This window comes from Scyliorhinus canicula, chromosome 10 (assembly GCF_902713615.1).
Source record: "Scyliorhinus canicula chromosome 10, sScyCan1.1, whole genome shotgun sequence".
Classification (NCBI taxonomy): domain Eukaryota; kingdom Metazoa; phylum Chordata; class Chondrichthyes; order Carcharhiniformes; family Scyliorhinidae; genus Scyliorhinus; species Scyliorhinus canicula.
In genome coordinates, this window is record NC_052155.1 from 66,329,701 (window position 1) to 66,350,964 (window position 21,264).

The 21,264-nt window shown below is 47.4% G+C and overlaps 1 protein-coding gene across 1 annotated transcript in view; it reads right to left on the minus strand.

Moving 5' to 3' along the window:
- Nucleotides 1-21,264, minus strand: part of cnbd1 (cyclic nucleotide binding domain containing 1) — a 275,196-nt gene that overhangs the window by 52,614 nt on the left and 201,318 nt on the right. The gene's annotated exons all lie outside the window — the stretch shown is intronic.

Here is a 21,264-nt window from a genome sequence, read left to right on the forward strand (position 1 = left end):
CACCTTGGCACTGCCAAGGTTCCAGGTGGCACTCCCTGGTTGGAACGGGCCAGAGTGCCAGGCTTGCAATGCTGAGATGCCAGGTTGCCTTTGCCAGGGATAGGGCCTGGGGGAAGCCTTGCCCTGAAGAGGTGGTGTTAAGGGGGGGTTGCTCGAAGATCGCAGACGAGTTAATTTGCAAGAAGTGGGGTGTCCTTGAGGAATTGAACAAACGAATGTGATAGACAGTAGGATTATTAGTTAGAATAAGGTAGATGATAGTGCCGGTCTGACAGTAGTGAGTTCACAAACAAAGGACAAAGGGATTCAGAAAGCATGGTGAGGAAGAGGGGGATGGGCAGTCACTAAGACCATTTCTTTGTTGCCAGGGATACTAGGAAAAGGGGCCTCAGGCCAGGTTGAGGAATGTGGGGAAAGCCTATGGGAGCTTTGCATTTGTACTGTTGCCTTATTTGGTCGTGTGTCTGTGAAACAATGCTGAATCCATGTGTGAAACCAGATGCTGTGCTCCTTTTGTGTCATTCGCTCTGGAAGTTTCAAGAGACATTGGTCTCCTGCCTTTTTATCAGAGTGAATCAAGCTTGCAAGCTGTTTGAAATAAACGATAATTGACACCTGTAAATCCGTCTCAAATTTTATTGAACCCAGACTGGCAATGAAAGAATCAGGATTAACATCCTGAGTCCGCGGTGAGCTCACTGGTGCAGGAAATGACTTAAAGAATGGCTTCATTGGGAATTTTCTCACCGACGTCAAAGAAAACGGCAAAGTGCCGTTGAATAGCGGGTCTTTCTCAACACAACAGGCACCGAGAAACACCTCACTAAATGCACCATTCAGCGGAATTTTACTTGAGTCCGTTAAATTGCATCTCTAAGGACACAATGCTCACAATGAGGTGCAAAGCAAGAACATATTTAAAGATTCAGTGACTAATGGTGACCACCCTAGTAAAAATTCTCAAAACTGAATGCTCAATGTCGTGCTTATTATTATGTTTGGCCTATTATGTATTCTCATGTATTTTCTTGTATTTTCTTGAATTTTGTTTAATTCCCTTTTCTAATGATCTGTTGAGCTGCTTGCAGAAAAATACTTTTCACTGTACCTCGGTACACGTGACAATAAACAAATCCAATCCAATTGTCCTCATTTGGATCACCTTATCTGATCTAGACGTCCTTAGTTTTCAAATGCAATTTTCAATCTATGAAAATTGGAAGACTTCAGGAATATTGGATTCTAAGCATTGGGTTAAAAGCCTGGGGTTAGAGTGTGTTTGGCTGCAATGGTCATGTTTTTTTAAAAAAACTCTGTTTTTGCAGGACCTGGGTGTTTTTAGCAGCCAGCAGGTGAAATTGATGAAGAAATGTGTTTCTCAGTCTGGACTATAGCTTAGTGATTTGCCTGGAATGTCCCTGGGGAGTTAATGTGGTTTCAAATCCCTGGAAAGTAAATTTGTTTGTTAGCTTGAGGTGCTGATGTCATTGTTGGGTAGAAAGAAATTTTGAAAAGCTGTGGAGAGAGGCAGTTTTGGAGAAACCTGTGTAGAGAGACAGAGTTTTTGGAGAAGCTTTGGAAGAGAGAGGTCTGATCTGGCTACCACAGAGTCCGAAAGCACAGGGAGTCTTTGTTCAGTTTTAAAAAATGTAAGAATATTTTAAAGTAGAGCCATCTTGTCTGGAGATAAGGAAGAAGCTGCAACAAACTAGTTGAAGCAGCTATTTGAATATATTCAGCCAGAGTCTGAAGGGGCTCCAATCGGAGCTACATTTGTTTTACAAATGCAGTTTTAATCTATGCGCAGCTGATTTTTAAGATGGATTGAGAGCTGTATCTTTCTTTTCTTGCTGTTTAATAGGAAATTGTATAATATTGGTATGGGGTAATTGTAAGCTGTTCTTTTTGGGTGTGAAGTTAAATGTTTAATATGGTATACATAATAAAGTTTTGTTTTAGAAATAACAAAGTCTTATTTCTTCATGAAATCACTCCTGGAGCGAATTATTCTTTCTGCACTATCTTAAAATAAACTAAAAAGGTTACATTCCGGTATCCTTGTCACTGTTGGGGTTGGTCTGGGATCATAATAAATCAATTTCTTAACATATGCACATTTTTCTTCACATGCTCATTATCCAAAGATCTTATCCCAATAAGTTGTGGTGACAGAGTAGCACAGTGGATAGCACTGCTACTTTATAGCGGCAGGGACCCGGATTCAATTCCAGCCTCAGGTGATTGTCTGCGTGGAGTCTCTGCGTTCTCCCGGCATCCACTTGGGTTTCCTTTGGCTGCTCCGGTTTCCTCCCACAGTTCAAAGATGTGCAGGTTAGGTGGATTGGCCATGCTAAATTGCCCCTTCGTGTCCAAAGATGCACAGGTGGTGTGGGGTTGCGGGGATAAGGTTGGTGAGTGAGCCTGGGTAGGGTTCACTTTTGGAGGGCCAGTGAAGATTTGTTGGGCCGAATGCCCTCGTTCTGCACTGTTGGAATTTTATGATATGATTCAATAATAGCACTGTTGAGTAGTCAGTATGAAACCCTTACAGATACAGACCATGAACCACAAGGAAAATAGTACACGTCAAATAGCTTAACAATCAAATATATCAATGGTTGCATTCCAGCAGAGGGCAGCAGAACAGAGCTACTGATCAGCTGTTCTGGGGAAATTTACATACGTGCAGTGTGGTCAGCCTAATTTGAAGGTGTACCTGCGAAGGAGACCCGAGGAGTTTGAGTGAAGGAAAGCATCCAGCAGAGGGCAGCATAGCAGAGCTACTGATCAGCTGTTCTGGGGAAATTTGCATACGTGCAGTGCGGTCAGCCTAATTTGAAGGTGGTTTGTGGAGGGGCTGTTGTCAAGTGACAGTTAAACCCGAAACACTTCATCAGTGTTTCCCACCCTACCTCCTCCTCTAACCAAAAAAAACCACGGTTGTTGGGAAGCGGGAGCAGGGGCTTGTCGTGAAGGTGAGTGAGTGCCTTTAAATTTGCTTACCTTTCAGCGGGAGCAGGGTTTGAGGGGATATCAGGTAAGCTCTTCCTTTCTTTTTCTTTTTCTTGTTTTTTTTTTAAACTAGAGGTGATGTCAGGGAAGGCAGTACAATGCTCCTCCTGCAGAATGTTTGAGGTGAGGGACGCCGTCAGTGTCCCTGCTGATTTCATCTGTGGGAAGTGCACCCAACTTCAGCTCCTCAAAAACCGTGTTAGGGACCTGGAGCTTGAGCTGGATGAACTTCGGATCATTCGGGAGGCAGAGGGGGTCATAGATAGGAGCTTCAGGGAAGTAGTTACACCAAAGACTGGAGATAGATGGGTAACTGTAAGAGGGACTGGGAAGAAGCAGTCAGTGCAGGGACCCACTGCGGTCGATCCCCTGAGTAACAAGTATACCGTTTTGGATACTTGTGGGGGGGATGACTTACCAGGGGTAAGCCATGGGGTACGGGCCTCTGGCACGGAGTCTGTCCCTGTTGCTCAGAAGGGAAGGGGGGAAAGGAGTAAAACATTAGTAATTGGGGACTCAATAGTCAGGGGCACAGATAGGAGATTTTGTGGGAGCGAGAGAGACTCACGTTTGGTATGTTGCCTCCCAGGTGCAAGGGTACGTGATGTCTCGGATCGTGTTTTCCGGGTCCTTAAGGGGGAGGGGGAGCAGCCCCAAGTCGTAGTCCACATTGGCACTAACGACATAGGTAGGAAAGGGGACAAGGATGTCAGGCAGGCCTTTAGGGAGCTAGGATGGAAGCTCAGAGCGAGAACAAACAGAGTTGTTATCTCTGGGTTGTTGCCCGTGCCACGTGATAGTGAGACGAGGAATAGGGAGAGAGAGCAATTAAACATGTTGCTACAGGGATGGTGCAGGCGGGAGGGATTCAGATTTCTGGATAACTGGGGCTCTTTCTGGGGAAGGTGGGACCTCTATAGACAGATGGTCTACATCTGAACCTGAGGGGCACCAATATCCTGGGGGGGAGATTTGTTAGTGCTCTTTGGGGGGGGGGGGTTTAAAATAATTCAGCAGGGGCATGGGAACCTGGATTGTAGTTTTGGGGTACGGGAGATTGAAAGTATAGAGGTCAGGAGCACAGATTTGACTTCGCAGGAGGGTGCCAGTGTTCAGGTAGGAGTTTGAAGTGTGTCTACTTCAATGCCAGGAGTATACGAAATAAGGTAGGGGAACTGGCAGCATGGGTTGGTACCTGGGACTTCGATGTTGTGGCCATTTCAGAGACATGGATAGAGCAGGGACAGGAATGGTTGTTGCAGGTTCCGGGGTTTAGGTGTTTTAGTAAGCTCAGAGAAGGGGGCAAAAGAGGGGGAGGTGTGGCGCTGCTTGTCAAGGACAGTATTACAGTGGCGGAAAGGATGCTAGATGGGGACTCTTCTTCCGAGGTAATATGGGCTGAGGTTAGAAACAGGAAAGGAGGTCACCCTGTTGGGAGTTTTCTATAGGCCACCTAATAGTTCTAGGGATGTAGAGGAAAGGATGGCGAAGATGATTCTGGAAAAGAGTGAAAGTAACAGGGTAGTTGTTATGGGAGACTTTAACTTTCCAAATATTGACTGGAAAAGATATAGTTCGAGTACATTAGATGGGTCGTTCTTTGTACAATGTGTGCAGGAGGGTTTCCTGACACAATATGTTGACAGGCTAACAAGAGGCGAGGCCACATAGGATTTGGTTTTGGGTAATGAACCAGGTCAGGTGTTAGATCTGGAGGTAGGTGAGCACTTTGGAGACAGTGACCACAATTCGGTGACCTTTACGTTAGTGATGGAAAGGGATAAGTATACCCCGCAGGGCAAGAGTTATAGCTGGGGGAAGGGCAATTATGATGCCATTAGACATGACTTAGGACGTGTAGGTTCGAGAAGTAGGCTGCAAGGGTTGGGCACACTGGATATGTGGAGCTTGTTCAAGGAACAGCTATTGCGTGTTCTTGATAAGTACGTACCAGTCAGGTAGGGAGGAAGGGGTAGAGCGAGGGAACCGTGGTTTACCAAAGAAGTGGAATCTCTTGTTAAGAAGAAGAAGGAGGCCTATGTGAAGATGAGGCGTGAAGTTTCAGTTGGGGCGCTTGATAGTTACAAGGAAGCGAGGAAGGATCTAAAGAGAGAGCTAAGAAGTGCATGGAGGGGACATGAGAAGTCTTTGGCAGGTAGGATCAAGGAAAACCCAAAAGCTTTCTATAGGTATGTCAGGAATAAAAGAATGACTAGGGTAAGAGTAGGGCCAGTCAAGGACAGTGGTGGGAAGTTGTGTGTGGAGGCTGAGGAGATAAGCGAGATACTAAATGAATACTTTTCGTCAGTATGCACTCAGGAAAAAGATAATGTTGTGGAGGAGAATACTGAGACCCAGGCTATTAGAATAGATGCATTGAGGTGCGTAGGGAAGAAGTGTTGGCAATTCTGGACAAGGTGAAAATAGGGCAGCACGGTAGCATGGTGGTTAGGATCAATGCTTCACAGCTCCAGGGTCCCAGGTTCGATTCCCGGCTGGGTCACTGTCTGTGTGGAGTCTGCACGTCCTCCCCGTGTGTGCGTGGGTTTCTGCCGGGTGCTCCGGTTTCCTCCCACAGTCCAAAGATGTGCGGGTTAGGTGGATTGGCCAGGCTAAAATTGGCCTTAGTGTCCTAAAAAAATAAGGTTAATGGGGGTTGTTGGGTTACTGGTATAGGGTGGATACGTGGGCTTGAGTAGGGTGATCATTGCTCGGCACAACATCGAGAGCTGAAGGGCCTGTTCTGTGCTGTACTGTTCTAAAAAATAAGTCCCCGGGGCCTGATGGGATTTATCCTAGGATTCTCTGGGAAGCCAGGGAAGAGATTGCAGAGCCTTTGGCTTTGATTTTTATGTCATCATTGGCTACAGGAATAGTGCCAGAGGACTGGAGGATAGCAAATGTGGTCCCTTTGTTCAAGAAGGGGAGTAGAGATAACCCCGGTAACTATAGGCCGGTGAGCCTCACGTCTGTTGTGGGTAAAGTCTTGGAGAGGATTATAAGAGATACGTTTTATAATCATCTAGATAGGAATAATATGATTAGGGATAGTCAGCATGGTTTTGTGAAGGGTAGGTCATGACTCACAAACCTTATCGAGTTTTTTGAGAAGGTGACTGAACAGGTAGACGAGGGTAGAGCAGTTGATGTGGTGTATATGGATTTCAGTAAAGCGTTTGATAAGGTTCCCCACGGTCGGCTATTGCAGAAAATACGGAGGCTGGGGATTGAGGGTGATTTAGAGATGTGGATCAGAAATTGGCTAGTTGAAAGAAGACAGAGGGTGGTGGTTGATGGCAAATGTTCAGAATGGAGTTCAGTTATGAGTGGCGTACCACAAGGATCTGTTCTGGGGCCGTTGCTGTTTGTCATTTTTATAAATGACCTAGAGGAGGGCACAGAAGGTTGGGTGAGCAAATTTGCAGACGACACTAAAGTCGGTGGAGTTGTAGACAGTGTGGAAGGATGTTGCAGGTTACAGAGGGACATAGATAAGCTGCAGAGCTGGGCTGAGAGGTGGCAAATGGAGTTTAATGTAGATAAGTGTGAGGTGATTCACTTTGGAAAGAATAACAGGAATGCGGAATATTTGGCTAATGGTAAAATTCTTGACAGTGTGGATGAGCAGAGGGATCTCGGTGTCCATGTACATAGATCCCTGAAAGTTGCCACCCAGGTTGATAAGGTTGTGAAGAAGGCCTATGGTGTGTTGGCCTTTATTGGTAGAGGGATTGAGTTCCGGAGCCATGAGGTCATGTTGCAGCTGTACAAAACTCTGGTACGGCCGCATTTGGAGTATTGCGTACAGTTCTGGTCGCCTCATTATAGGAAGGACGTGGAAGCTTTGGAACGGGTGCAGAGGAGATTTACCAGGATGTTGCCTGGTATGGAGGGAAAATCTTATGAGGAAAGGCTGATGGACTTGAGGTTGTTTTCGTTAGAGAGAAGAAGGTTAAGAGGTGACTTAATAGAGGCATACAAAATGATCAGAGGGTTAGATAGGGTGGACAGTGAGAGCCTTCCCCCCCCGGATGGAGGTGGCTAGCACGAGGGGACATAGCCTTAAATTGAGGGGTAATAGATATAGGTCAGACATCAGAGGTAGGTTTTTTACGCAAAGAGTGGTGAGGCCGTGGAATGCCCTACCTGCAACAGTAGTGAACTCGCCAACATTGAGGGCATTTAAAAGTTTATTGGATAAGCATATGGATGATAATGGCATAGTGTAGGTTAGATGGCCTTTAGTTTTTGACTTCCCATGTCGGTGCAACATTGTGGGCCGAAGGGCCTGTACTGCGCTGTATCGTTCTATGTTCTATGTTCTACACTTAGCTTTAGAACCTCACAGCCTTAGTTGAGCAGATGTTCTCCCAATGGACTCCCTTGTTTCTGGAAATGGGTTACAACCATGCAAGTTACGTTCTCTCTGGCTGTGTGTTGGAATTGAACATGAGGGAAAAAGTCATGAAGTGACATCATGTGGGTTGAGTTTGTTGGTTGTCTTAATTTAATTTAAATTAATCATCCATGAAGTAAGATTAGATCAATTAATTAATATAAAAACTATCTTAACGATAGATATAAAATATTGTACAGTTGAGGAATCATGGGCGGGATGCTCCAGTCAGCGAAACCGCGTTCGGGGATTGGCTGAAGAATCCCCATTTGTGCTGAAATAGGGGGCGGCGCCACTTTTGCAATGCTCTGCCCCTTGAAACCTGCATACTTGAAGAGTACGGCGCATGCCGTCGAGGCGGCCTCAGGATGTCACCTGAGGCCCTCCCTGATGCTCCGCCCCCTGCTGGGCTGAGTTCCCGACAGCGTGGAACAATTGTCCTTTAGTTTTGTGAACTCGGCATGGCGGCTGAAGACTGAGTCCAGCGCTGCTACAGTCGAGGGAGCCGTTCCTCGGGCAGGGGGGCTTTGTCAGAGGCTGGGGGAATTGGAGGACGGTGTTCCGTGGGGTGCTGAGGCTGAATACAGGGGCAGTTTTTGGCAGGCGGGTCCGCGTGTGGCCGGCGCCATGTTGCATGGCACGGCCTCTGCAGGCCGCCGTCGTCTACATGCGTGGCCACGAACCTGGCAATTCTCCAGCCATATCCGCAGGTAAAGCCGGGGGCTTTACGTTGCGTGCCTGCTAACCCTCCACCAGACGGAGGATCGGTGCAGCTTTCGTGCCGTATTTTGGTGTGTAAAATGCCATTGTTGCTAAGTGCATCAGCACTTAGTCTTCAAATCAGAAAATCCAGCTCGATGTCTCGTATTGAACATTGGTTTGAGTTTAGCAAGCATGCGCTGATTGGGTATGGTCTTCAGTGTTGCAAACACTTGCCAACCAATCAGCACTTTCTTCTCATGCAGTGCAAATTACTGCTCCCTTTATAATTGGTATTCTTGCAAACTCTGTCCTGATGAGTGGAAGATGAAAAGCTTCAACAACATGTCTCCTTTTTCAGAAATTCTCAAGTTTATTTCAGGTTAGTCAGATAAATAGGGTATCTACCATGCTCTACTATTTTTTTGGTGGGGCATCTCAGAACAGTGGAGTGTACAGCCACATGGGAACTCCAGTTTACTTCTCGCGTCCTCAGCAAACATATATGCAGAAGGTGTGAGCTGAAACAGCTGAAGCTCTGGTTCTGGCATCAAGGACAGAATCTATTTTGTTGAAGCAAAGACAGTAGAGATACCACCACTCTGCTGTGTGTATTCTAAATGTCACATATTAATGAAAAAGAGATGGAGGAATATATTTGTAAGGAAATTACAGAGAAGTGCAAAAATATATTTGATTTGATGTATTTTTGTCACATGTATTAGTATATAGTGAAAATTATTGTTTCTTGCATGCTATGCAGACAATGCATACCGTACATAGGGAAGGAAGGAGAGACTACAGAATGTAATGTTACAGTCATAGCTAGGGTGTACAGAAAAGATCAACTTAGTACGAGGCAGGTCCATTCAAAAGTCTGAAAGCAGCAGGAAAGAAGTTGTTCTTTAGACAGTTGGTGCGTGACCTCATACTTTTGTATCTTTTTCCTTATGGAAGAAGGTGGAAGAGAGTATGTCCGGGGTGCGTGGGGTCCTTAATAATGCTGGTTGCCTTTCCGAGGCAGCGGGAATTATATACAGAGTCAATGGATGGGAGACTGGTTTGCATGATGGGCTACATTCACGATCTTTTGTAATTTTCTGCGGTCTTGGGCAGATCACGATCCATACCAAGCTGTGATACAACCAGAAAGAATGCTTTCAACGGTGCATCTGTAAATGTTGGTGAGAGTCATAGCTGACATGGCAAATTTCCTTAGTCTACAGAGAAAGTAGAGGCATTGGTGGACTTTCTTAACTATAGTGTGGGCATGGGGGGACCAGAATAGGTTGGTAGTAATCTGGACACTTGAAAACGTGAAGCTCTTGACCCTTTCTACTTCATTCCCATTCATGTAGACAGGGGTATGTTCTCCTATGCTTCCTCTAGTCGATGACAATCCCCTTCGTTTTGTTGACATTGAGGGTGAGATTATTGTCGTCGCACCAGCTCACCAGATTCTCTATCTCATTCCTGTACTCTGTCTCACCATTTTTTGAAATCCGACCCACTACGGTGCTGTCATCAGCAAATTTGAAAATCGAGTTGGAGGGGAATTTAGCCGCACAGTCAAAGGTGTATAAGGAGTATAGTAGGGGGCTGAGGACACAGCCTTATGGGGCACCGATGTTGAGGGTGATGATGGAGGAGGTGTTGTTACTTATCCTTACTGATTCTGGTCTGTGGTTAAGGAAGTTCAGGATCCAGTCGCAGAGGGAGGAGCCGAGGCCCAGGCCACGGCGTTGAGATGAGTTTTGTAGGAATAATAGTGTTGAAGGCTGAGCTGCAGTCAATAAATAGGAGTCTGACATAGGTGTCTTTGATATCTAGATGTTCCAGCATTGAGTGCAGGATCAGGGAGATGGCATCTGCTGTGGGCCTGTTGCAGTGGTAGGCGAACTGTAGTGGCTCAAGGCAATCCGGGAGGCTGGAGTTGATTCGTGCCATGACTAACACTTCATAATGATGGATGTCAGAGCCATTGGACGATAGTCATTAAGGCACGCTGCTTGGCTTTTCTTTGGTACAGGGATGATGGTCGTCTTCTTGAAGCGGATAAGGACCACAGATTGTCGTGAAGAGAGGCTGAAGATGTCTGCGAATACCCCCACCAGCTGATCCGCGCAAGACCTGAGTTCTCATCCGGATACCCCATCCGGGCCAGTGGCTTTCCGTGGGTTGACTTTCAAGAAGGCTGCTCTGACATCTGCAATGATGACCTCAGATACAAGTTCATCTGAGGGTGGAGGGCGAGCTCTCGCTGACCTCTTGCTCAAAGCGGGCATAGAATGCATTGAGCCTCATCAGAGAGGGGTGTGTTGGAGACAGCGATTTTACATGTCTTCATCTTGTAGCCCGTTATGTCTTCCAGAGCTCGCCATAGTCGGCTGGGGTCTGTGCGGCTAGCCTGTGACTCGAGTACTGTCTTTTGGCATCTTTGATGGATTTCCTTAGATCATATCTGGCTTTCTTGTATAGACAGGGTCACCTGACTTGAACGCCTCAGACCTAGACTTCAGCAAGCAGTGGATATCCCTGTTCATCCAGGGTTTCCGGTTGGGAAACACGCGGATTTGCTTCTTTGGCACACAGTCTTCTACACATTTACTAATGAAGTCAATTACTGTAGTGGCGTACTCGTTCAGGCTGGTCGCAGAGTTGTTAAATACTGATCAGTCCACTGACTCTAAGCAGTCATCTGATTTCTCAGACCAACATTGCACGACTTTCTTTGACGGATTATCCGCTTCAGTTTTTGCTTATAAGCCGGGAGCAGGAGCACAGCCTTGTGGTCAGATTTGCCAAAGTGTGGGCGGGCGATAGAGCGGTAGGCATGTTTGATATGTGTGTAGCAGTGGTCCAGGATGTTTGGGCCTCTAGTGGAACAGGTGACATGTTGGTGATGACTTGGTAGTACGTTCTTGAGCTTAGCCTGATTGAAGTCGTCGGCCATGATGAATAAGGCCTCGGGATTTTGCGTTTCAAGGCTATTTGAGGTGGTGCATATTTTGTCCAGCGCGAAATATATAGTGATAATGGGCGACTTTAATAATTCTGATATAGACATGGATAGTAATAATGGAAAGGGCGGTGGGGGAGGAGTTTCAAAGTTTGTTCAGGAGAGTTTTCTACATCAGTACAGGCAGACAGAAGTGTGACTTCTACATGAGAAATGTAATCCCCTTGATGGCGCTAGGTTTAAGCAGTCTAGGATCTGACGGCCTGTGATACCTGTGTGCTGCTCATTTAATTCAAAATTCTGCACTAAATCACATTTGGCACCATTAAATGAGAATTAATTACCTTGTCAATTAACACAATAGCCTTCTCTCCTTGTCATATCAAGAACACTGCCTTGGAGATTTACTGTTGTTTGCAGGATGCAGATCCAACGTCACGCTATTGGGGTTCCTCTCTTGCATGTCTGTGCAAGATCCTGTGCCAGGATCTGGATTCTCCCATACTGCTTCACAGTGAAAGTAGGCTCTATGGCAGGCCTGCCAATGTACCACGCATCTCTGCATGCATGCTCATCAGTCTTCTCTGTACATCACTGTATCAAAGTCCTCAGCTGAGTCCTCTGCAGCAGCCTTAGGTTCAACCTCCTGCATGTCCAACTCCTGCTCTACAGCCAACTCATCACTGCTTCCCCATCTCCCCCCCCCCCCCCCCCCCCCCCCCCCCCCCCACCCAAGCACCCAGCCCACCGAAGCCCATTTTCAAGGGCCACGTTCCATTCCATTCAGGAGTCACCTCGCATAAATAGGCTGCAGTCAGGGTGGGAAGACAGGACAGCACAGGCAGCAGTTCCACCAGAGGATGAGGTTGAACCTCAGTCTGGTACAGAGAACAGCTGAGGACTTTGTTACAGTGGTGTATAGAGAAGGGCATGCATGTAAAAATGCTTGCTATATTGGCAGGCCTGCCAGAGAACCTACTTTCACTGACAACAGTATTGAGGAATCCAGCTCTAACCTGGCACAGGGTTTTGCACAGAATCTGGAGCCCATCCATCCCTGTGTGGATGTGCTGGCCAACTCCACGAGAACATATACAGAATTGGAAACGCTCTCCCCATTATCTGTTAGAAACTTTGCCACAGCCCCAAGTCCGGTCCTTATCCATTTCTGCCTGAATTTGCTTAGGATTTCCTGCCCCGCAGTGGGCCAGCCAAATATCCATTGACTTTCGGTGGGACCAGACGATCCCGACTGCAGATGAGGCAGGAAAATATTGCACTTTGTCTGGAATAGCTCTTTTGTTCTTTGATAATTATCTTGTAGAAAGATTATATCTGGTCTCCAGAACTGCAAAGTATAGAGTGAACAATATTCTGTCTTTGCCCCATATCTTTAGATCCATGGCAGCTACCTTGTTAAAGTCACATACAGATAGGTGTTTACATCGGACGTGACGGCATCCTCCAGTACTTCTTATAGGTTTCACGCTTCTATTAGACTTGCATACTCTTCATCAATCACACATACAATTTTAGCAGGCGTTTTTAATATTTGACCAGGTTTTAAACTTTGGAGATTTATTTTACCATTTTCTGTGTACATAGAACATAGAACATAGAACGATACAGCGCAGTACAGGCCCTTCGGCCCTCGATGTTGCACCGACATGGAAAAAATCTAAAGGCCATCTAACCTACACTATGCCCTTATCATCCATATGCTTATCCAATAAATTTTTAAATGCCCTCAATGTTGGCGAGTTCACTACTGTTGCAGGTAGGGCATTCCACGGCCTCACCACTCTTTGCGTAAAAAACCCACCTCTGACCTCTGTCCTATATCTATTACCCCTCAATTTAAGGCTATGTCCCCTCGTGCTAGCCACCTCCATCCGCGGGAGAAGGCTCTCGCTGTCCACCCTATCTAACCCTCTGATCATTTTGTATGCCTCTATTAAGTCACCTCTTAACCTTCTTCTCTCTAACGAAAACAACCTCAAGTCCATCAGCCTTTCCTCATAAGATTTTCCCTCCATACCAGGCAACATCCTGGTAAATCTCCTCTGCACCCGTTCCAAAGCTTCCACGTCCTTCCTATAATGAGGCGACCAGAACTGTACGCAATACTCCAAATGCGGCCGTACTAGAGTTTTGTACAACTGCAACATGACCTCATGGCTCCGGAACTCAATCCCTCTACCAATAAAGGCCAACACACCATAGGCCTTCTTCACAACCCTATCAACCTGGGTGGCAACTTTCAGGGATCTATGTACATGGACACCGAGATCCCTCTGCTCATCCACACTACCAAGAATTTTACCATTAGCCAAATATTCCGCATTTCTGTTATTCTTTCCAAAGTGAATCACCTCACACTTCTCCACATTAAACTCCATTTGCCACCTCTCAGCCCAGCTCTGCAGCTTATCTATGTCCCTCTGTAACCTGCAACATCCTTCCGCACTGTCTACAACTCCACCGACTTTAGTGTCGTCTGCAAATTTACTCACCCATCCTTCTGCGCCCTCCTCTAGGTCATTTATAAAAATGACAAACAGCAACGGCCCCAGAACAGATCCTTGTGGTACGCCACTCGTAACTGAACTCCATTCTGAACATTTCCCATCAACTACCACTCTCTGTCTTCTTTCAACTAGCCAATTTCTGATCCACATCTCTAAATCACCCTCAATCCCCAGCCTCCGTATTTTCTGCAATAGACGACCGTGGGGAACCTTATCAAATGCTTTACTGAAATCCATATACACCACATCAACTGCTCTACCCTCGTCAACCTGTTCAGTCACCTTCTCAAAGAACTCGATAAGGTTTGTGAGGCATGACCTACCCTTCACAAAACCATGCTGACTGTCCCTAATCATATTATTCCTATCTAGATGATTATAAATTGTATCTTTTATAATCCTCTCCAAGACTTTACCCACCACAGACGTTAGGCTCACCGGCCTATAGTTACCGGGGTTATCTCTACTCCCCTTCTTGAACAAAGGGACCACATTTGCTATCCTCCAGTCCTCTGGCACTATTCCTGTAGCCAATGATGACCTAAAAATCAAAGCCAAAGGCTCAGCAATCTCTTCCCTGGCTTCCCAGAGAATCCTAGGATAAATCCCATCTGGCCCCGGGGACTTATCTATTTTCACCTTGTCCAGAATTGCCAACACTTCTTCCCTACGCACCTCAATGCCATCTATTCTAATAGCCTGGGTCTCAGCATTCTCCTCCACAATATTATCTTTTTCTTGAGTGAATACTGACGAAAAGTATTCATTTAGTATCTCGCTTATCTCCTCAGCCTCCACACACAACTTCCCACCACTGTCCTTGACTGGCCCTACTCTTACCCTAGTCATTCTTTTATTCCTGACATACCTATAGAAAGCTTTTGGGTTTTCCTTGATCCTACCTGCCAAAGACTTCTCATGTCCCCTCCTTGCTCGTCTCAGCTCTCTCTTTAGATCCTTCCTCGCTTCCTTGTAACTATCAAGCGCCCCAACTGAAACTTCATGCCTCATCTTCACATAGGCCTCCTTCTTCCTCTTAACAAGTGATTCCACTTCTTTGGTAAACCACGGTTCCCTCGCTCGACCCCTTCCTCCCTGCCTGACTGGTACGTACTTATCAAGAACATGCAATAGCTGTTCCTTGAACAAGCTCCACATATCCAGTGTGCCCAACCCTTGCAGCCTACTTCTCCAACCAACACATCCTAAGTCATGTCTAATGGCATCATAATTGCCCTTCCCCCAGCTATAACTCTTGCCCTGCGGGGTATACTTATCCCTTTCCATCATTAATGTAAAGGTCACCGAATTGTGGTCACTGTTTCCAAAGTGCTCACCTACCTCCAGATCTAACACCTGGCCTGGTTCATTACCCAAAACCAAATCCAATGTGGCCTCGCCTCTTGTTGGCCTGTCAACATATTGTGTCAGGAAACCCTCCTGCACACATTGTACAAAGAATGACCCATCTAATGTACTCGAACTATATCTTTTCCAGTCAATATTTGGAAAGTTAAAGTCTCCCATAACAACTACCCTGTTACTTTCGCTCTTTTCCAGAATCATCTTCGCCATCCTTTCCTCTACATCCCTAGAACTATTAGGTGGCCTATAGAAAACTCCCAACAGGGTGACCTCTCCTTTCCTGTTTCTAACCTCAGCCCATACTACCTCAGAAGAAGAGTCCCCATCTAGCATCCTTTCCACCACCGTAATACTGTCCTTGACTAGCAGCGCCACACCTCCCCCTCTTTTGCCCCCTTCTCTGAGCTTACTAAAACACCTAAACCCCGGAACCTGCAACAACCATTCCTGTCCCTGCTCTATCCATGTCTCTGAAATGGCCACAACATCGAAGTCCCAGGTACCAACCCATGCTGCCAGTTCCCCTACCTTATTTCGTATACTCCTGGCATTGAAGTAGACACACTTCAAACCACCTACCTGAACACTGGCACCCTCCTGCGAAGTCAAATCTGTGCTCCTGACCTCTATACTCTCAATCTCCCGTACCCCAAAACTACAATCCAGGTTCCCATGCCCCTGCTGAATTAGTTTAAACCCCCCCAAAGAGCACTAACAAATCTCCCCCCCAGGATATTGGTGCCCCTCAGGTTCAGATGTAGACCATCCTGTCTATAGAGGTCCCACCTTCCCCAGAACGAGCCCCAGTTATCCAGAAATCTGAATCCCTCCCGCCTGCACCATCCCTGTAGCCACGTGTTTAATTGCTCTCTCTCCCTATTCCTCATCTCACTATCACGTGGCACGGGCAACAACCCAGAGATAACAACTCTGTTTGTTCTCGCTCTGAGCTTCCATCCTAGCTCCCTAAAGGCCTGCCTGACATCCTTGTCCCCTTTCCTACCTATGTCGTTAGTGCCAATGTGGACTACGACTTGGGGCTGCTCCCCCTCCCCCTTAAGGACCCGGAAAACACGATCCGAGACATCACGTACCCTTGCACCTGGGAGGCAACATACCAAACGTGAGTCTCTCTCGCTCCCACAAAATCTCCTATCTGTGCCCCTGACTATTGAGTCCCCAATTACTAATGTTCTACTCCTTTCCCCCCTTCCCTTCTGAGCAACAGGGACAGACTCCGTGCCAGAGGCCCGTACCCCATGGCTTACCCCTGGTAAGTCGTCCCCCCCACAAGTATCCAAAACGGTATACTTGTTACTCAGGGGAACGACCGCAGGGGGTCCCTGCACTGACTGCTTCTTCCCAGTCCCTCTTACAGTTACCCATCTATCTCCAGTCTTTGGTGTAACTACTTCCCTGAAGCTCCTATCTATGACCCCCTCTGCCTCCCGAATGATCCGAAGTTCATCCAGCTCAAGCTCCAGGTCCCTAACACGGTTTTTGAGGAGCTGGAGTTGGGTGCACTTCCCACAGATGAAATCAGCAGGGACGCTGACGGCGTCCCTCACCTCAAACATTCTGCAGGAGGAGCATTGTACTGCCTTCCCTGACATCACCTCTAGATTTAAAAAAAAAACAAGAAAAAGAAAAAGAAAGGAAGAGCTTACCTGATATTACTTCAAACCCTGCTCCCGCTGAAAGGAAAGCAAATTTAAAGGCACTCACTCACCTTCACGACAGGCCCCTGCTCCCCAACCACTGTGGGGTGGGGGGGTTGGTTAGAGGAGGAGGTAGGGTGGGAAACACTCACAAAGTGTCTCGGGTTTAACTGTCACTTGCCAACAGCCTCTCCACAAACCACCTTCAACTTAGGCTGACCGCACTGCACGTATGCAAATTTCCCCAGAACAGCTAATCAGTAGCTCTGCTCTGCTGCCCTCTGCTGGATGATTGCCTTCACTCAAACTCCTCGGGTCTTCTTCGCAGATTCACCTTCAACTTAGGCTGACCGCACTGCACGTATGCAAATTTCCCCAGAACAGCTGATCAGTAGCTCTGCTCTGCTGGATGATTGCCTTCACTCAAACTCCTCGGGTCTTCTTCGCAGATTCACCTTCAACTTAGGCTGACCGCACTGCACGTATGCAAATTTCCCCAGAACAGCTGATCAGTAGCTCTGCTCTGCTGCCCTCTGCTGGATGATTGCCTTCACTCAAACTCCTCGGGTCTTCTTCGCAGATTCACCTTCAACTTAGGCTGACCGCACTGCACGTATGCAAATTTCCCCAGAACAGCTGATCAGTAGCTCTGCTCTGCTGCCCTCTGCTGGATCTGCTGTAATTTAAGACAACTTACTATTTTTCTCTCTGATTTTTATCGTCTAATGCCATTAATACTTGTCTTGCGATTTGATGAGAAACATCAGAGGTATTGTTAAGGGGAAACAATAATGTCCTGACTGACTAAACTGCAGTTCTACAGATTTTCTAAAAATCATTGCCTTAGTGTGCTCCATGTCAAGTTTAATTTGTGCCTTTTTCATAGGCGGTTTACTGAACAGCATCAGTATCTCATCAGTACCTACAAAATGATTTAGTCCAACTACTTTTCATGGAATTATAATTATCCTTAATGACTTTAATGTGTTGTTATCACCAGATTTCAAGGAAGTGCTACTTTTATATTCCTTAACCTCGCTCCTCAGTGAATCAAGGTAACATTTTAACCATAATTAAAAGTGCTAAAAATACTCAGCAGGCAGACCAGAATCTGTAGGATGAAAAACTGATCTGTTCTGATAAAAATTAACAACCTGAAACATCAAATCATTTCTCTCTCTTCACAGATGTTCATATTTCAGATTTCCAGCATCCGCAGTATTTTGCTTTAACACTTTAATAATCTGTTTCATATACTGCCAGATACAGGAGCAGGGCACAGTAAAAGACATTTGTTACTATCACATTCCTCAAAAAAGTCTTTTTGACCAGTATAGTTTGTTCAGATTCATCACAATCTTTATCCTCTTTCTCTTTCTATCTGCCATGCCATTCCGAGGACGCTGTCCCTCAGCCTTGGGATGTTCACTGCGTCATATAATTAAAATTTGACCCATAACTGATGTACCTATTAACTCTTCCTCGTGTTTTCCTGGGATTCATTTGCTCAATTCCGTCTTCAGCAGTAACAGCCAGATCTGTTAAAGGTGCCTTCCTCCTCATTCTGCCTGCCATTAAGTTTTTCCATTGTACTGATAATTGCGTCCAATATCTGGACCACTTTAATACCGAGAAATCATCGAGACATCAACGGCTGGATTCTCCGTTCCTGAGACAAAGTGTTGACACCGGGGCAGGATTCGTGGACTTCTATGACAGTAAAACTGGCACAGCACCTGGACCGGGTATCCAACGACCATTAAGGGGCTAGCATCAGCGCTACATGGAACACAATCGATTCCAATGGGAAATGGTGCAGGATTCACGATTGGCACTCAAGGGGCCGACAAGCTGCAGCCGCATATACACACTTCAGTCCCCACACACACCATCCCAGCTAACAAGATGGCAGCAAGGAGAGCAGCACCAAGCTTGAGATCATGTTGGACACTGTGGAGAAGAGGCGGGCAACACTGTACCCTGGCTCGGGAAGGAGGCTGCCAGCCACTGCCGTTCGCCAGGCCTGGGCATAAGTGGCAGAGGCTGTCAGCGTAATCAGCAACACCATCCAGCAGTGCCGGAAGAAACTGCACCTCCTCAAGGTGGCCAGGGTGAGTAGGCAGCACTGTACCCTTGGCACCAACTCCAGTCCTATACACCGGTAACCCTGCCCCCCCCTAACCTGGATGGTGTCCGAACTCCCACCCTGCATCATGTGCCAACACCCATACCGACCACCATAGTTGGATGCTCTGGCCACTGAAGCCACCAACTAGCCACCCCTGGGCTGTAAGGGCGGACTGTCTAACACTGCGTTTTTTTGTCGCCTCCCCCGCAACCTGGAGAAGGCCGGCCATAACCGCCGGGAGCAGGAAAAGACTGGAGGGGGACCGCAAGGCACCTCACCGCTGTAGCATCATGGTCCAGCATGGACATGGTCGGTGGGCCCAAGGAAAGGGCAATTGTCGGGGTGGGGGTCATTGTCAGGCAAGGAAGTGAGATTCAACTGAGTTGCGGTTCCCCACAACACGTGTGCCAAACCCACTCAACACCACCCTCATGACTACACAACCCCCTTAACCCCACATCACCCCCACAGCCTCGCTTCACCACCACCACCACTACACCCCCTCCCTCCACACACCCTCACCACCCCCACTCAACCCGCCCTATGGTCTAAGCATGTATCTTGTCTTGGTAGGTCCCCCCCATATCGCGATGGCCCGCCCCCAATCACGGGCCTCGCCACTGCTGAGGCCCCCCCCACCCGGAGTCAGATTCCCCCCGCCCCGCACCAGGATTGCCAACGCAGCCGAGGTCCTGCCGGGTGTAACCAGATGTGAAGCACACCTCTTCCAACGGCCTCCAACCTGCGTTGCGTCGACTGCAAGCGCGACTGGTGGGTCTGCGGAGAGTCGCAGAAGCGCCGTAGCGCCCGATTTCCGGCGTGAACGCCTATTCTCAGTCCCCACACCGGGTGCGATTCCGGCGCGGAGGGTCGGAGAATCCTGCCCAATGTCTGCCATCTTCATATTTTACTTGCTGGCGTCTGTATTGTGATGCTCCTTGTATAGTTCTCCAAGATAGCTAAAAGTCATAGTGTTTACATAGAACATTAAGCTATATATTTAAAACATAGCTAGTTTATTTTACACTACTTTAAATGGTTTGCACACTCTAAGTAATAGCTAACAAAACAACAGTATTAAATCTATGCTCTAGTAATCTAAAATGTCTTTCTAATATTACTAACACTCTATCTCATCCTCTCACTATCCTTTTCCATAAGCTTCTCGCAAAATGCTTCGAGACACAGCATGCGTGATTCGCCGTGGGAGCAGAAGCCGTCGTGAAAGGGGCCGTCTTTCACGACAGCCTCGGAGCCCGCTCCCGGCACCCGATTCACCCCCACCGGTGGGGCTAGGAGCGGGGCTCCGGATTTCTCGGCGCGCCGAGAATGACGCGCGGTCGGTGCCTATATGACGTCAGCCGCGCATGCGCAGGTTGGCCGGCTCCAACCCGCGCATGCGCGGATAATGTCATCGCGCAGACGGCACGTAACCGCGCATGCGCGGTGCTGTCTTTCCCCTCAGCCGCCCCGCAAGACGTGGCGGCTTGATCTTGCGGGGTGGCGGAGGGGAAATAGTGCGTCCGATTTGGACGCTGATCGGTGGGCACCGATCGCGGGCCTGTCCCCTCCCGAGCACAGTCGTGGTGCTCTTGCCCCAATCGGACGCCTAGAAGCCCCAAACAGGCTTCTGGCATCCGTTTCACGACGGCAGCGACAAGGTGTGTTTGCCGCCGTCATGAAACGGTCGTGAATGGCCGGCCACTCGGCCCATCGGGCTTGGAGAATCGCCGCTCGCCGTGAAAATTGGCGAGCGCCGATTCGGTGAGCGGGTCGCCAGGGGGGCGTACAAAATGTCGGGGGGCCCTCCCGCGATTCTCCCAGGCTGCGTGGGGAGCAGAGAATTCCGCCCACAGTCTTTTATAAGACTACTCAGTGATGTCATCTAGTGTTGAGATACATAAACATCATCTTATTAACCCTTTACTCTCCTTAGATTATACGGATCATTACATGTATGGTAGAGGTATAGACACGAAGGAGGTTGTGACTCAGTAGTCAATTCACTGCACAGAGAGTATTTGGGCATCTGGTTGTCAGCCATTCAATGAACATGGCGGAGCCAGTGCAGATGTCGTTGGCTTAGCCATGTATGTATACAGTACTGATGGAGGAGTGTGCTGAGGATGAAAACTTGGTAGACTCACAGTTGGGTGACCTGTCAGGTTGCTGTTGTTCCACACTATCTTATTCAACTTGGACATAACAGCTGTCGCTTTTGTGATGCGTGTGTTGACTTCAGCATCAAGTGACAGATTGTGGAGATGTCAACCACTTCTGGTGTCACATTGTCAATGCTGATTGATAGAAACATCCTGTACCATGTAATTTGTCATCCAGATGCTGATGGTCAAACAAAACTCTTTAAGGTTTGAAAATCTGCCCAAGTGCCACTGAAAGCATTGTTTGGAATAGAGTGCTATTGCAGAATCGTTGCGCAGAATAACTCTCTGATGAGGAATTGGCGCACTTTTGTCTAAGATCTCAAGCAAACAACATTGAACAGCTTTCTGTCAGTT